At 37.5% G+C, this 18,137-nt stretch overlaps 1 protein-coding gene across 4 annotated transcripts in view; it reads right to left on the bottom strand.

The window, feature by feature from the left end:
* The window catches only part of ENOX1 (ecto-NOX disulfide-thiol exchanger 1), a 571,933-nt gene that overhangs the window by 276,114 nt on the left and 277,682 nt on the right, over positions 1-18,137 (bottom strand). For all 4 annotated transcript variants that reach the window (XM_047723525.1, XM_047723524.1, XM_047723527.1 and 1 more), the window contains one exon: positions 4,788-4,934. The gene's annotated coding sequence lies outside the window, so the exon portion shown is untranslated. The remainder of the gene's footprint in view (positions 1-4,787; positions 4,935-18,137) is intronic.

The following is an 18,137-nucleotide window of genomic DNA, read 5'->3' as shown; positions in this document are numbered from 1 at the left end:
ATATGTCAACATCTATACCTCCATAACCAGTATATATAATATGATATAACACAATATAAATGGAACAATAGACAATAATTTTATTAGTGTTAATATTACCTCTGGGGAATGGATGAATAGGAAGGATAGTGATTTTTTTTTTAGCTTAAAAAAAAAAAGAAATCCAAAGCAAATATGATAATATAAATATATTAAAATATGGGGGTGGATATATAGGCTTTTTAAATTTTCTGTAGGTTTAAACTACTTCATAATAAAAAATGTATTTTAAAAAATTTTGTGGTTTAAAAGAAAGATGCGGTAGAAATTTAGGCAATTAGAACAAACTATTCTTGTAAGTCCAATTTTCTTACTTTTGAGCCTAGAATATAGAAGGCTGATTATTTTCCATCTTTAGCAAGAGGAACAATGGAGAGTTAATGTAGAAGAAAAGACTGTCCTTGATATAATAAGTCAGTGGCACTTTTGGAAAATGAATGGTAATTTCCAGATGGAAGTGAATTATCTGAACATAATTATATTGAATCCTCTAGGTTTAAAAGAGTGTTTCAATCATATACTATCCATGTAAGTCACTCTTTTCTTCCTTATGGGGTGTGAATGTTAGGTTTAAGGGATGGATAACGCATTTTCACTGCTGCTAAAAATGTATAATTAGAGTCTGGATTTTGGAATAACAATTTAAACATTTAAAGTATTGATTAGCTTTTCAAGACCATACTCGACTTTTTTTTTTTTTAACCCCTCATGAATTCTGCCTGTTCTTTCAAAATTACCATTAAGCATTTTCCTAATGTAATTTCAAGGAGCTCACTGGGTCTGAGGTACTCTAGCAGGAAGGAAACTTGAAAACATTTTATTAACTTTGGATCATTTGCAATTCTTAGAATTAATAGCAAAGGGCCAGAGAGTTTTTTGTTTTTGTTTTTGTTTTTGTTTTTTTTTACATCATAATGGTGAATAAGCCTGAAATGTTTCACTAGTGAGGCGAGAGTCATGAGATATATTGTTAAATATGAGGGGTGAAAATATATCACAGACACAAGTGGTATTACTCAGTATACATTTTTCTGAAAAAGTAGTCTCCATGAGGACTAGATATATACCCACAATAAGAGAGCATATTGACCTATAATTTTCAATATTATATCCTTGTATTTTTTATTATATGCTATTTTTCAGCTAGTAGAGGAACATGGTCTCATAAAGCTAATATTTATTCTTCCATGTTTATACAGCTAGTAGTGCATTTCAGGAAATGAGAAACTCTGAGAAGTCAAATATACTTGGTGTCTTATGCACAAAAGAAGACAGAACAGGAAAATCACCATGTTTAAAGAATCTAGCTGAGGAACTCAGTTATAAAGCTTTCAATAATTAAATAACATAAGATAAAGGAAGCCTTTGATGCTATTATTTCTCTCTTCATACATGTATGCATTTTTGGATATGATAAATCTTCTCATGTAGGATTCATCAGTTTACTAGAAAACAGAGTCCTCTAGTCAAGTCTATTTCCATCAACTCTGTACTTAACATGTGTATTTTGTAAGAAGGTAAGGCAGATATTAAGTATAATCTATTAAAACAACCCAGATACTCCTACTTAGAATTGTATCTGTAAGTCATGAACATGTCACATTTTGTTCATAAGTAACTTCTGTACTAGGGAATTATATGATTTCTTACGTTAATTTAAAAAAAATTCATAGTGAATGAGATTTTATTTTTCTATGAAAAGGTACCTATATTCTGGTAAATATCTCAAAAAAGCAGAGCCATTAAAAAAAAACATTTCAGAGAGAGAGGGAGAGAGCTCTACATATTACATATTACAATATATTTCTAGGATGAGCTTTTTTTTAAAAAGATTTCCTATTTTAGAGAGAGTACATATGCACATGAGAGTGAAGGGGGGGCAGAAGGAGGGGGAGAGAGAGAATCTCAAGCAGACTCCCTGCTAAGTGCAGTGCCCAAAGAGGGGCTCGATTTCACGATCCCAAGAGCTTGACCTGAGCTGAAATCAGGAGTCTTAACCGACAGAGCTACCCAGGAGCCCCAAGAAATCAGAGCCTTAACAGACCTTCTGAGGGAGAAACTACCCGAAGTTCAATTGTTTCTACATTCTTTCAATTTACAACTTTCCTTGGGACCTTGGAAGGATCCAGAAAGATAAAAGGCATCAAGTCATTTCCCCATTCTCTGCTTGAAGCATGGAGTAGGAGTCATCAATAAGCAAATGAGCGAGAAAGGAGAAATGCTGACAGAGGGCGGGTGAGGCAAGGGATACTGGACTGCGGGGAGGGAGTTTCAGCTGCAGTCAAGAGCCATTTAACCTCCCCAGAAACTGATCCTGGAACTTCTGGGGGAGCCCGTGACATGGAGTAGGAACGTGGAGTAGAAACTAGGGTACGCAGTGAAAAGCAAGGGAAGAAATATTCCTTTGTTAATTACTTAATCTTTTTCAGTCTCCTCTCAGATGTCAGCTTTTCTACTTTTTTCTCTCTCGGTGACTGAACTAACACCTCTGCAACATCAACCTCACTATTTCCTCTGGGGTCTAGGTCCTGTCTTTTCTCTAAATCCTCAGAGCTGTCGTCTCTTTGCTATTTTCCTGCACTGAGTTCTGGTATTATCTTTCCCATAGCCATGTTCCTGCATCAAACAACACTGATGTCGTTTAAACACTAAACCAGAAATTCTAGTTTATACATGCATGTTACTGTTTCTGGAGAGCTGAGAAATAAATGTAAGCCCAGAATAGAAGTATGATGGAGTGAGCAGAGAATGGTACCCAGTGTTAAAAACTGGGGTTTAGGCCCAGCCCCACCCTTCGCTCAACTCTGCCAGTATCAGCATCTTCAATTCTAAGTGAGGAGTTTGTGGTGTGGGCAGTCCTGGTCCTCTGCAGCCAGATGAGAAGAAGGTCAGAACATGGTTATCTATTGCAAAGACTGGAGGCTGAGGGAGCTAACTACTCTTTGGTTCCTGGAAACCAGGGCCATTGGCCATTCTAAAACTCACGGGACAATCTTGCATCATAAAGAACTGCCCCCATCGAAATGTCAATACTGGCCCCACTGAGAAACACTAATAGATGATGTTTAATGCTCCTTCAATCAGTCTGGATTCCTAATCTTAAATGGATCATAGAGATGTTCAGAGTCTCAGAAAAAAACTGTGAGGATAAGTAAATTTTTGGATTATAAAATTTCATAGAAAAAGTTCACAAAATGGGTTCCTTTCTCCTGAAGAGGAAAAGGATGATTTGAGAACTGAGTGTTTGATGAGACAGGAGGGCTCTGATGAGTAAATTCTCTCTCTCCCTGGGAGAAGGATGCGTTGTCATGCTGGGTGGTCAGGGATTGCTTTGGCTTTCTTGACAACAGGGTTTCTAAGAATGGAGACTCTATTAGGATTCAAAAGGAAAGAGGATACCTAGGTATGAAGGTTGGAAGACAAATAGATTCTCATTGGTTTCAGACAGTTCAAGTGGGATCTTGCTTAGGTAACTTCTGAATGTTTAGGTAACTTCTGAAGTCCTTTCTAGCACTTCTGTTTCTATGGATATGCTTATTAGGTTTCTACACCCTACAATTTACTACCAAATGGACGGATTGGAGAGTTAAAGGTGGAGGCACAACTTCCCATCCGCCCTCTCTCCCAGTACATCCTGTGTGCCTCACCCTTCAAAGTGAGCCAATCAGGCCTCCCAGTGAGGAAGGGTGCAGTGGGAGAACTGGAATCTGGCCCAGCACTGCAGTGAAATCTACTTTGATTTCTCAGCAGAAATAAAAGAAATAAGAAGAAAACCCACAGAAAAGGGCTGTTAGAGGAAAAAACATTGGTCACTGTGGACAGAATAAAAGTCCAACCAAATGAAATAAACACCTTTGGAAAAAGACATGTCATTCTAGGGAAAGTATGATGTTGCTTCTTCCTTGCTCTTCATTGAGTTTTTGTCCACTCAGTGGGACCAAGCTTTACCCTCTCCCCTTATTTTCCACCTACGAAAGATGCATGGGTTGAATTCAGCCTTTAGGTAGGTCTTTGTCGGAAAGTACTTTCAAAATAAAAGTATTTTCGTTGGTACGATCTCAACAGCAAAACAGGTACTTCCCAAAATAAGATATTTGCTTTGCTAGCAAGCTTTTTTTTTATTGAATAAGCAACATTATTGTTAGCAAATTTTTAAGCTGTTAATATATACATATTAAAAAGCAATAACAACAACCCTGTTCTATCATTATAAATCACAGGGTGAGTTCCCCTTGGTAGATCTAATTGAAAACATTCAGGCCATTGAGTCTAATTGAAAAGCTGTTGTCGTTGTCGTCATCATCATCATCATCATCATCATAGTTGATACTGACCAATGCAGTTTTGATTTTTTAATGCTTCAAGATATAACTTATCTACAAGTTCTCTAATTGCTATTACATAGATACTCAATTACATATCAATTAGATACTCAATATAAATTTATTGAATCTATTCAGTTAGAATTTATGAATGAAAAGACAATTTTTTTAAGCCAATGTGGGGGATATTTTATTTCTAATATCCTTATAACATCCTACAGAGCATATGATAATAAGTATGAGAAGTAGAATATTAAATTTCTTTTCATTTGTATCTATCTCCCAAGGAAATCAAAGGATTATAATCTGTGCATAATCTATTTCAGAGTTCTTATTACAGTAGAGCAAGATTATGATCCATTTTAAAAATATCCATCAAAATTAATAATATCTTCACTAAGAAAAATAAAAAATATGAACACAAACCTTAAGATCTCCAGCAGATCAGAAGACAAATATGTTCTCTGGGGACCTGGTTGAAACAATATATTCACAAAAGTCTTTTAAATGGAAGCTGTTCACAGAGGGAGTCCCATGGAAGATAACTGTGTGGCTCTGACATGCCAGATGCTTCTGGAAGGAAAGAAAAGCACGCTATTAGGAAGTATCCAGGTAATCAAGTTACCGCCAGTCTCAGCCATCATGGTCTGTATTAAAACCTACTGCTATTATTAATATAATGAATTCATTTCTGTTATCTTATTACCCACCCACCCCCAATCTTAGTCACAAATGGCAGGGTCAGACGTACTCTCTCAGTCCTATATCTAAAAACCTTTAAAGATGAGGAGTATGGAAGAACCGCGCCTGGGGGATGAACACAGAGGCAGCAACTCTGGTATTTAGGGAGTGCCCACCAGCACAGCGACGGGCTCTGTGAGGGGCTGCTTATATCTGGGCTCTTCATCTGAACCACGGGCCCACCAGCGGAGAGTACTGGCTCCATTTCACAGAAGAGAAAACTGAAGTACAGACTCCTGAGGTCAGGCTTAGAACCTGGGTCTGTCTAAGCCCCAAGGCTTCAGGGCTGGCTTTTTCCCTCTTTCACTCTATGGCCTTTGTGGTTTAGAGAAACATTTCACAAGCAGAATTGACAAGACAATAGACAAGGCTGCAATTTATCATATTAATTCAAATATCATCAAATTCAGATATTTTCTTTCCTAATTTGCTTTAGTTTTATGTATAATCCTGTCTTAATTTAGTCACAGAACTACAGACTCTCCATTCTTTTTTTTTTTTTAAATATTTTATTTATTTATTTGACAGAGAGAGAGATCACAAGTAGACAGAGAGGCAGGCAGAGAGACAGAGAGAGGGGAGCAGGCTTCCCGCTGAGCAGAGAGCCCGATGCGGGACTCGATCCCAAGACCCCGAGATCATGACCTGAGCCGAAGGCAGAGGCCCAACCCACTGAGCCACCCAGGCGCCCCCAGATGCTCCATTCTAAACAGGGCAGTTTGTCTTCCATTTTGTTCTTTAGGTAAGGAGAGAAAACCCACTGGCAACTCCGCAGCCCCCTTGTTAAGACCTCCATGTCCGTTTGTGTGCTGTGCACCATCTGGGGGATGCCGTCCTCTTCCTCTGGGGTCTCTGCCTCACCCCCTGTTCCTTCCCCAAGACAGCAAAAGGGGAGGGTGTGCCTGCTACAGTTGGGGTTGGAAGCTGCAGCTTCCGTGGCATCTCAGTGCTATTACTGTATCTCCTCGTGGTCACGTTCTTCTGAAGGTGACTGGGCAAGGCTTGGCGGGGCACCATCTAGATTTCCATTCCCCTTCTTAGTTAAACAGCAACGTGTCTCCGGTTGCTCCAGTGCCAACACAGAGCAGCCCTCAGCCTACCCTCCACTGGAGGTCCCAGCACCCCCTCTCACAGCGTGTTTCAGGGTCACTGCCCATCAATTAACCACGTCAAAAACCTCCCTTGAAGTTCCAGCTTTTAATGCCACTGACTTCTGAGTATTGGGACTTTTAGTTCATATCCACACCACATTTGGGAAGCTCCTCAAAAAAGCTGGAGAATGATGGAGCAGGAAGGTCACATGTAACTGTAAAAAAACCTTATTTTATTTTTGGCAACAAAAGCTTAACTCATGAATAAAGGGACAAGAGGAAACGATTGATAGCACTTTCAGAGTTCTGTAGGACTGGAGTCTGGGATTATTACATAGGGGAAAAAGAGAAAAGAGCAGAGCCAAACAGAGCTAGTTTATCTTTGCTTAAAAGAAAGAGGAAGAGCTTGACAAAGAACTGGGAAAAGGAACTATTTGGACCATAGGATCTAACCTAAATGACAGGGATAAAAATAAACAGAAACTCTTCTTAACACCTCATATACTAGCATTCTGTTTTCTTCATATTCCTCAAAAACAAAGTTTTAGGAGATATGCCTGTACACCCTGCTTCCCATAAAATCCAAATGGCAGTTTTCAAATATTCACTCGGCTACTGTTGACTGCTCATTTCTTTATGAGTCAATCAGTAAGTCAGCAAACTCCAGGAATATGGAAATAAGCAAGGTAGTCCTCCTCTCAGACCTGTTAACTTTCTTACAGGGGAATAGGAGTAGGATGTCAAAAATTTTAAGAAGTTAGTGCTAATAAGTGTTTGAAATAATGCAGTCTGGGGACACCTGGGTGGCTCAGTGGGTTAAGCCTCTCCCTTCGGCTCAGGTCCTGATCCCAGGGTCTTGGGATAGAACCCCGCATCGTGCTCTCTGCTCAGCAGGGAGCATGCTTCCCCCTCTCTTTCTGCCTACTTGTGATCTCTCTCTCTCTCTCTGCCAAATAAATAAGTAAAATCTTAAAAAAAAAAAAAAAAAAAGCAAGCAAGCAAGCAAGCAAGGAAGAATGGGGTCTGGACCAGACTGCCTAAGGGTGCTCCTGTTTCATCACTTACCAGCCATCTGACCTGGGGCAAGATATTTAACTCTTTACCCTCAGCTTTCTCATCTACCAAATGCAGAAATGATATATTTCCCATGCAGGTTTTTGTGATCATGAAGTCAGATCACCTAGAGAAAGTGTTTGGCACAATGAGTGGTACATAGTAAGAACCCAGCAAATATTAGGGAGAAGTAATATTCCTGCTGCGTAGCAGACCATGATGATGTCAGCAAGGCAAAAAGTGCCCCAAAGCTTCAGTGAGTTGGAATCCTCTCTATAGGAGCTGAAGGCAATCAAGAAGGCAGCAGTGGAAAGGTAGCATTCAAGATCTACCATAACTAAACACGCACAAATGACTAGGCTTTTACAGAAATCCTCTTTAAGCTGGAAAATGAGCTACTTTAGGGGAAAAAAAAAAAACAGGTCCATGAAATTAGACATTATTTCCCAGGATATGGTGTGAAAGTAGATGTCTACCATAACAACACAGCCAGGGAATGATACAAAGAAGAAAATCTATGTATTGCTACTAAGAAAGATACAGTATCTTGCCGAATCCTGTTTTACTCAACTGTAATCCAAAATGACACCATGGCTTTTAATGGGACTTGGCAAGCTCTAGACATACCACTTTTAAACTTAGCTTCAAATTTAAATCACAGGGCTTGTGACTCAAATCTCCAATGTGACCTTTACAGAGTATTGTTCAAGAAAACATGTCTGTCATTGTGCAGAGAAACTATACACCCTTTTATTCCAGGAAATATAATGAAAAGATGTACTATATTGTTATAAGCACAGAGCCACAGAATGATTGTGACTTTGATTCTTGAGAAGCAATGAAAACAAAGACTTTATTTGATTTTGCATCATTCATTTAGAAATGTTGTCTTCTTCCATTAATGAATATTCTTATTCCCCCCTACTCTGGACTTTTTAACTCAAAAGAAACTTAGCAGGAATCCCATCATTTACAGATTTAAAATGCAGTCCCTCTGTAGTCTCTTTTCAAGGGCTTACTGAGCCATGCTACTTTGTCCTTTGCCAGACACATACAATATTGCACTAAACAGAAGAGCTAGAAGCACAGTGGCTTGAATTCTCCCACATTCCCCCCTGCTTTATGGCCCAGGGAGGTCTGCATTAGGAGAATGAATGAGCCCACAAAGCTTCTGGTAGCATCGTTCCCTTCTCACCCTTCTTCATCCCTTCCACTGAGTTGGGAAATCCTACCAATGCTTCTTCCCATTCATCCAACTCATGACATTATACTTTATGTACTTCCCTAAGCTTCTAGCTGGTTTTCTTTCTTGTAGCTCATCCTGAAAACAGTTCAGAGATCAGTCATCCTCTCTGACTGGTCTAGGGTAGTGACAAATATTTGGAAGAAAAATGAATGAATGACTCCATAAATGAAATAAAACACAACCCTAATTATGTATATTCACTACCGAAGAACCTATAATGGTGCCCTATTGTCTCAAGGATGAGTTCTAAGTTCCTCAAATCATGACCTATTTAGCGACTGGAATGGTGATTTTACAGAGTTGGAGAAGAAGACCAGAGTGTGAACTCCAGAGTTGCAAACTTGAAATTCTGTGGTGTGGCTCAGAGCTTCTGGCAGGGTTTTGATGTGGAGTTTGATGTAGTGTGTGTTCCTAAAAATGAATGTGGCATCAGTGGTCAAAATGAAGGGGGAAAAGGGCAGGACTGCTGCAAAGAGAGTGAATTTGAGAGAAAGCAGTGAAAATACTGAGGAAGGACTAGACAGGAGAAAAAGGCAGGGAATAGAAGAAATTCCATCAATTTGGTAGAATTCATAGTAAGATAAGAGAAGTGGTCAAAAAATGTAAGAATAGTTTGAGGCTTGGCCTGTAAGAACACTGACAAAATGTAGATTTCAAGAAGGGATCTGGCACGTGTCTGCATGCCTGGGGAATGGAAAGCAATAATGAACTCTGCTTGGAGGTGCGGAGTTTGAGAAATGTGACATTCCTTCCTATGCTTATGAATACTGCAAACCCAAGCTTTGATAAATCCTTCCCCAAAGACCAGTTCCGAATTTCAAAGACGAGGTCTTTATTTTTTTCCAACTGGGATATAATTTACATATGGTAAAAGGCACAGATCTTCAGTATACAGTTCGGTGAGCTTTGTCAAAGATACACTCCCAAGTAACCTACATACCAGTTAAGATAAAGAGCATTTCCATCACCCTAGAAAGTTCTTTTCCAGGCAAGTCCTCCCGAAAGGGGAGTTCTGATTTGTGTCACTATAGATAGTTCTGTCTATATGTGAACTACATATATATAGAATCATATGGTCTATATTCTTTTTTGTCTGGCTTCCTTCACTCAACATAATAATGATGATTTATTCTTGTTTTTAAATCTATTAGTTAATCCATGAGAATTACTCCATTGTGTAAATGTGTAGTATTCCATTGCATGAAAACACCATGCTCGTACTGACGGACATTTCAGGCTGATCCAGTCTGGGCCATTATACACAAAGCTATTAAGAACGTCTTATTCAAGGTATTTTTTTGTGGCTATATCTTCTCATTTTCTCATGTAAATAACTGGGCATGAGGTTGCTCGGGCATAGGGCAGGCACATGTTTGGGTTTCAAAGGAATCACCAGTTTTCCAAACATGACTGTACTGTTTTACCCCTCACCAGCACTGCAGGAGTCTCTGCCTCCCCACATCCTCATGAGCATTTGGTGTCATCAGTGCTTTTATTTTTAGTTATTCTAGTGGGCATGAAGTAGTACTTAAATTTCCATTTCCCTTATGACTAATAATGTCCTTATTACAACTTCAAATGTGTTTTGTATTTTGTATTTTCTTCTGTGAAGGCTTTGTTCAAGTCATTTGCCCTTTAGGGGAAGGATGTTCTTTGTCTTTTTAAATTATGTTGTAAAAGTTTCTTTATATGTTATGAATTCAATTCCTTCGTCATATATATGTATTACAAATTATTTTTCCAGTCTGTGGCTTCTCTATTAACAATGTCTGTTCATGAGCAGGAGTTCTTTATTTTGGTAAAGTCCCCTTTATCAGGTTTTTTCCAAGAGTGTTAGTGCTTTTGGTACCTTGAGGTACTGTTGTCAACTTTTTAAAAAAATACTCCTACATTTTTTTTTCTAGAAGCTTTACAGTTTTTGTTTTCATGTAAAAAATCTATGATATATCCTGAATTAATTTCTGTGTGAGGTAAGCATTAAGTTTCATTTTGTTTCAATACAGTTAATAAATTGCTCCAATACCATTTGTTGATAAGCCTTTCCTTTATCCCACGAAATTGCTTTGGTGCTTTTGTTGAAAATCAACTAACTACATAATTGCTTCTTTCCTGATAGCCGATTCTGTTCCAGTGATCGACTCTTCTATCCTTATCTAATACCATATTTTCTTAACTATTGATGATTTTATTTAAGTCTTGTAATCAGGGAGTAAGAGTCCCCCAATACTGACATTCTTTTTTTAAAAAAAAGTTTGACTCAGTAGAAAAAAAAAAAAAAGAGGAAAAAAATGTTTTAATTCTTTTAAGTCCTTGTACTTCCGTACAAATTTTAACTTGTCAATTTTTACCAATAAGCCTTTTTGGTAGAACAACAATAAAACCTTTTGGGACTATGTTACATCTGTCCATTATTTTGGGAAAAAACAACATTTTAACAATGCTGAGTCTTCCATTCTAGAACATAGTATATATCTCTCCACTTATTTATATCTTCTTTAATTTTTATCAGAAATGTTTTACAATTTTCAGTGTATAGGTCATGTACTTATTTATTTAAACATATTACTATTTATGATTTTGATACTAATGTAATTGGCTTTGCTTTAAATTCCACTTCCTAATTTTTTCTTTGTGTATAGAAATAGAACTGATATTTTGCATTGACCTTGTGTCCTGAAACCATGCTAAATTCAATACATTTTTGCTAAGTTCAAATAGGTCTTTTTAGGTCCCTTAGGATTTTCTAGATACACAATCATGCCATTTACAAATAGAGACAATTTAATTACTTCTTCCTTTCCGATCTGTAAGTTTTAAAAATTTCTTTAGGGGCGCCTGGGTGGCTCAGTGGGTTAAGCCGCTGCCTTCGGCTCAGGTCATGATCTCAGAGTCCTGGGATAGAGCCCCTCATTGGGCTCTCTGCTCAGCAGGGAGCCTGCTTCCTCCTCTCTCTCTGCCTGCCTCTCTGCCTGTGATCTCTGTCAAATAAATAATTTCTTTAAAATAAATAAATAAATAAATAAATAAATAAATAAATAAATAAATTTCTTTAACTGGTTAACTCTATTGCATTGGCTAGGATCTCCAGTACAGTGTTAAACAGAATTAGTGAGAATAGACACCCATGCATTCTTCTTGATTTAGGAGGAAAGCATTCTCTGTTTCAACATTGTTAGTTGCAGATTTTTCATAGACTTTCTTTATCAGGTTAAGGATAAATCCTTTTATTTGTAGTTTTGCTGAGAGTTTTTATTATGACTTGGTGCTAAATTCTGTCAAATGCTGTTTCTGGGTCTATTGACATAATCATATGATTTTTATCCTGAATGTGGACTGATTTTTTAATGTTAATGCATACTTGCATAATTGGAATAAATTCAATTTGGTCAAGACATATCATTTTTTAAATATATCACTTCATTCTATTCCTAATTGTGGGTCAAATATTTTTCTGTCTATGGTCATTAGGGGTATCAACGTGCAATTTTCTTTTAGAGTGTTCCTTCTCAGGACTTAGTATTCAAGTTATGCAGGTCTCAGAAAATGATTTGGGAAGTGTTGTCTCTAATTCAGATTTATATTATTTCTTCTTTAAAAATTTGAAGGAATTCACTAGTGAAACCAGCTGGATCTGAATTTTTCTTTGTGGGAAGGCTTTTAATTATAAATTCAATTTACTTAACAAATATAGAGCTATGTCTGCTTTCTATTTCTTCTTATATCAAAGTTAGTAGATTTTATCTTACTAAACAAGAAATTTATCTATTTCATCTATTTCATCTAAGATGACTTTGTCTCTTACTGCTTCTTACATCATATAATAACAATTCCTGAACTTGTGTCTTTTCCTATTTCACTTGACTAAACTATATGCATCTCTCCTGGCTTTCTTCTTGACGTATTTAGCAAAAATGTTATTTTTCCTTTTCTGTAAGCTTCTGTAGCCCTTACTGATTTAATATTGTGCTGCTCTATTTTTTGGTTATCTTTCACTAGTTTATTTTATCTCTGAAAATAGATAACTTCATTGTTCTCCATACCATCAAACACAATTTTTTAACATTAAATAAATGTTATGAGATTAATTGATTTGTCTACTCTGTGGTTTACCCTAAACATCTATTGTGGATAAGTTTGGAGCATCTTCTAATGCCAGGAAACATGGAAGTGTTAAAAATAATGATACTAGGGATGCCTGGGTGGCTCAGTTGGTTGGACGACTGCCTTCGGCTCAGGTCATGATCCTGGAGTCCTGGGATCGAGTCCCGCATCGGGCTCCCAGCTCCACGGGGGAGTCTGCTTCTCTCTCTGACCTTCTCCTCACTCATGCTCTCTCTCACTGTCTCTCTCTCAAATAAATAAATAAAAAAAAATTAAAAAAATAATGATACTAATAAAAATTATTATTCAGCATGTCGAAAGGTAAAGGAGCCAACCTGAAAGAGTTCCCAATGGCCAACAGGAGAAACAAAATAAATAATGATAACTTTAGACTATGTAACCCAAAACTAAAATAAATAGCCATGAGTCCATGATGACATAAAAATGATTGAATAGGGGTGCCTGGGTGGCTCAGTGGGTTAAGCCTCTGCCTTTGGCTCAGGTCATGGTCTCAGGGTCCTGGAATCAAGCCCCGCATCGGGCTCTCTGCTCAGCAGGGAGCCTGCTTCCCCATCTCTCTCTGCTTGCCTCTCTGCCTACTTGTGATCTCTCTCTGTCAAATAAATAAGTCTTTAAGAAAAAAAAAAAGATCGAATAAACAAATAAATATGAGAAAAGAGAGAAGTCTTCTTACAGAATTTCAAATAAAAAATGTAAAAGGAACGAGGTAAACAGAAAATAATTAGAACAACCAGTAGTAAATGCTACAGAAAATATTTAATGATGAATACTAAAATTAGTGGGCAAAAACTTAAAGAAGAGCATGATAGTTAAATAGCCTCTAAAGTAGCCCCTTTAAAATATTAAAAATTACCTTAGTAGTTTTAACATATGTCCAAAATATTTGGATACTCCTCTACCCAGGAGATGCAACTTAATTTCTTTCCACCTGACTATATGCTAGATTTAATAACTTGTTCTAAATGAATATAATATTGAAAAAGAAAATAGTAACTGTGAAGGAAATGGGCAGACATTACCTCATTCAGGTGATCAAGATTCATACCATCAGTAAAAGTCTTGTTGATATCATGTGCCTTTGACATAGCAGGAAGGGTACTTCACCTCTGTGGTTCCCTAGAATCCCAAAACTCTTGTTTAATCATGGCAAAACATCAGGTAATAAAAAGTGAGGAAAATTCTATAAGATATCTGACTAATACTCTTCAAAATTTTCAGGGTCATGAAAGACAGGGAAAAACTATGGAATTGTCACAGATTGGAGAAAACTATGGGGACGTGATCGCTGTGGTATCTTAGATGGGATCCTGGAACAGAAAAAAGACAGAAATGAAAAACCAGTGAAGTCCAAATAAAGTATGGAGTATAGGGGAGCTTTTTTTTTTTTTTTTTTTTTTTTTTTTTTTTTGAGAGAGAGAAAGCATGAGTAGGGGGAAGAGGAAGAGGCAGAGGGACAAGGAGACTTTCCACTGAGTGGGAGCCAAACTTGGGACTCAATCCCAGGACCCCGAGATCATGAACTGAGCTGAAGGCAGATGCCTGACTGAGTCACCCAGAGGCTCCCCTGCCCCCCCATTTTTTTAAACATGCAACTAGTTGATACAAATCTAATAGGATTTGTTAAAATCAGTCACATCTAAGAATACACCTGAAGTGTTCTTGTATAAAATATCACGCAAAGAAAACAAAATTTATCAATGTCTAAAAAAGTTGGTTTGTTCAGAGACAATCTGACATTACCATAAAAAGTGTTTCCTGAGACATAAGGAAATGCAACATTATTTTTCTTGAACTCTTTTAGCTCAGTATTTTCCACTTAATAAAATAGTTGAGGATCTGAAACTGAGAAAATATATTTGAGTACAAACAGCTTATGAAACTTAATACTTTTTTCCTTTTTTTTCTCCTTTTTTGCATCACCAAGAGGGTATTACTGAATTCACAACCAACTTGCCCACTCAGCATGCATTTCAGATGGGAGACAGACTTCTGTATGGAAGTCTGTATGCCTGCAGTGTTCTAACATGGGCATACAGTTTTCTCCCCATTCTCTGTAGTAATTTAATCTTCCTAAGAACAAAAGAGGTCACCAGCCTCGCCTCCATAGACCAAAGGGACTAGAGTCATAGGAAGGGGAAAGCGTCAGTTAAGCATCCAACTCCTGATTTAGGCTCAGGTCATTATCTCGGGGTCCTAGGAGTGAGCCCTGGGTTGGGCTCCCCACCCAGGTGGAGTCTGCTTGGTCCCACACCCTCTGGCCCTCTCCCTGCTCATGCTATTTTTCTCAAATAAATGAATCTTTAAAAAATAAAGTATGATTTTGATAAATGTACTAAGGTTAGGTAACCATGGCACAGGTACCATTAGGGGGTCTGAATGAAGAGTATACAGAAACTACCTGTATTATCTTTCTAATTCTTTGGTAAAGTAAAATTATTTCAAAATGAAAAGGTTGTTTTTCTTTTTAAATTAAAAAAAAAAAACATCTATTGAATCAGACCACATATTTATGTTTGGATTCACTGGAAGTCTGTGCTCAATTATTAATAGTTGAATTTATGCTCCCTTTTGTGAAATACAGTCTAGGTTGAATTTATAACTACACATAAACAATTTTAAGAAATGGGCTAAACAAGAGTAATTTATTAGTAACATCATCAGTAATAGCCATAACAACTATATCCAAGAAGACACAGGCTACCATTAGAGAAGTAAATAGTAAAAGTCAATATCCAAAACCATTGTCACTCCAAAAGTCAGGGAGATAATACTGATTCTCTTAGGAAACAAATAAATAAATAAACTTATAGATATTCTTTGGTGAGGAAGTACCAAAATATTTTACATTTTAATTTCTTAAGCAACTTAAAAAACATAAGAAACTTATACTGGTTCTTAATGATAACATACAGGCAGATTATACAATGAAAAACAAAAGCAATTAGAAACTGTAGGAAAACAAAAAGCTATATAACATAAGACAATGTTATCATAGTATACTACTTGGATCAGCAGTTGAGTGAGACAGCAAGAGAGGGAATACAAGCAAGGGGAGTCTGAGAGGGAGAAGCAGGCTTCCCACTGAGCAGGGAGCCTGATAGGGGGCTGGATCCCAGGACCCTGGGATCCTGACCTGAGCCAAAGGTAGACGCTTAATGACTGAGCCACCCAGGTGCCTCTCATAATAATTTTTTATTGATTTTAAAGCTTTAGAATCAATCTACAGACATTAACACTGAAGCCTTAATATGGCTAAAAATAGAATATAAATGTAGAATTAAAAGTACAAATGAGAGAAACAAGAAGATATTAAAAAGAAAAGAAGTTATACAAAGGGCAATATTTTCACCTTACTATGTAAGAAATCATTAGATACTATCTAAAGTTAAGAGAGAAATACAGAAATAAGTTTATTATTTTAGGGATGCCTGGGTGGCTCAGTGGTTTAAGCATCTGCCTTTGGTTCAGGTCACAATTCTGGGGTCCTGGGATGGAGTCCTGTATCAGGCTCCCTGCTCAGCGGGGAGTCTGCTTCTCGCTCTCCCTCTACTCCTCCCCTCTGCTTGTGCACTCTCTCTTTCAAATAAATAAAATCTTTTTTTTTTTAAGAAATAAGTATATTATTGTAAGGTGCATAGATAATAAGAGAACTAAAAAAGGGAGTATATTGAGAATAGGGAGCAAGTGGCATAAATAAGCTAGATCCTTATCTATGTGGTAGTAACTCAACAGATCCTTTTGTGTCCTAAGACTCAATTACCAAAGTGGGGGAGGGTGATTCCCCCCACATCATCAAAGGTATCTGAAGATACCAGCAGGGTGTCTAATAATTGAACTCAATTCTGATACTATCTACTTGGAGATGGTATCAGATTCTACAGGTTAATGGTTTCATCCTACAGGCCTGCCTTCCCCTGACTCACTTCAGATGATAGTTGCAAGGTTGGGTCTTTACCTATGCTTCAGACCCACACACTGGAGGGTCCCATGACCACCTCGTTGGGCCTCAGATGCCTGTCACAAGTCCAGATTGTTACCTGTACATCTGACCAACTGGCTATAAATCAGAGGTTCCTAAGGCCTCCTCCTTGGGTTCGATTAGTTTGCTAGAACTTCTCACAGAATTCGGTGAAACATCTTACTAGATTATCAGTTTATTATAAAGGGATATAATTCAGGAATAGCCAAATGGAAGAGATGAGAGAACCAAATATGGGGAAAAGAGTAGAACGTCCATGCTCTCCGAGTGCACCACTCTCCCCAATCTCCATGCATTCACCGATAAGGAAGCTCCTGGAACCCTGTCCTTTGGGTTTTTATGGAGGCTTCATTACACAGGCATGAGTGATTAAATCATGAGTCATTGCCAATAGATTCAACCTCCAGTTCCTCATCTCCTCCCAGGAAATCAGGGGTTGAAAATGAAAGTTCCGATCTTCTATTTATAGTTGATTCCCAGGTGCTTCCAAACTTCACCACATGAACATAAACCCAGCTGTGGTAGAAAGGGGTTTATTCAGAATAATAAGACACCCATTTCACCTTTATGGATATGAAGCAGATTTCAGAAACTTGGGAAAAGATCAAATATTATAACCAAAGACACTCCTATTGCTCTTATCACTCAGGAAATTTCAAGAGATTTGGGAGCTGTGAGCCAGGAACCACAGACAAAGACCACACATGAGAAATATATATTTGGTCAATCAGATGATTGATATATATTTCTTATAAATCACACAGTATTACAACTGATAATATCTAAATTTCATAAATCAGGAATTGGTGGTTATAAATACACACAAACACACACTCACTCACACTTGATTTAGCCAAAATTACAAATCTATTTAGAACTTTAAAGGCACTAACAAGCGTATAAACACAGAAACAGAAGAATTACAAGCTTTTCTCTGGGCAATAACTCTGGAGGTGGAATCCAGAACTACAGTTTTTCATTATAAGCCTACTGTATTTTTCAATTTTTAAAAGCATATGTATGTATTTTATTGATGAAAGTAAAAGTGAAATATTTATTTGGAAATCCTCCAACTAGACTATGCTTCATGGTGCAGCCCTCAGCATTTAAATAAGCTTTTGGATTTCAGAAATTAAAATACAACATTTTTAAACCTGAAATAGAAATAACTGCTACAGATTCTACTCTGTGGCAGACAATATCACAGAAACAATTTAGAACACATGACAAAATCGCCTACTTCAGGTTATTAGGTGTTAAAGATATTAAAAACTGTGGTTAGAATATTTGTGAGAAAATAAGAAGTAGGTAAATCCCAGCCCTTGAGGACTCTCCACGATGGTACCTAACACATATTACAGAAAGGGTCACATTGGTCTTAAAAGCTCACCAACACAACAATAGAAGACTGTTTAAATTGGACCCGTCCTGGGATATCCTGCGCCTGTCATTTATTCCTTCTGTGATTTCCAGTGAGCCAGGTGACAAACTGCCCATCAGAATGAGGATCTGTGAGCCATATCCCCAACTTTCATTTCTAGGAC

Source organism: Lutra lutra, chromosome 3, assembly GCF_902655055.1.
Source record: "Lutra lutra chromosome 3, mLutLut1.2, whole genome shotgun sequence".
NCBI classification, from domain to species: domain Eukaryota; kingdom Metazoa; phylum Chordata; class Mammalia; order Carnivora; family Mustelidae; genus Lutra; species Lutra lutra.
This window is presented reverse-complemented; position numbering and strand designations above follow the sequence as displayed.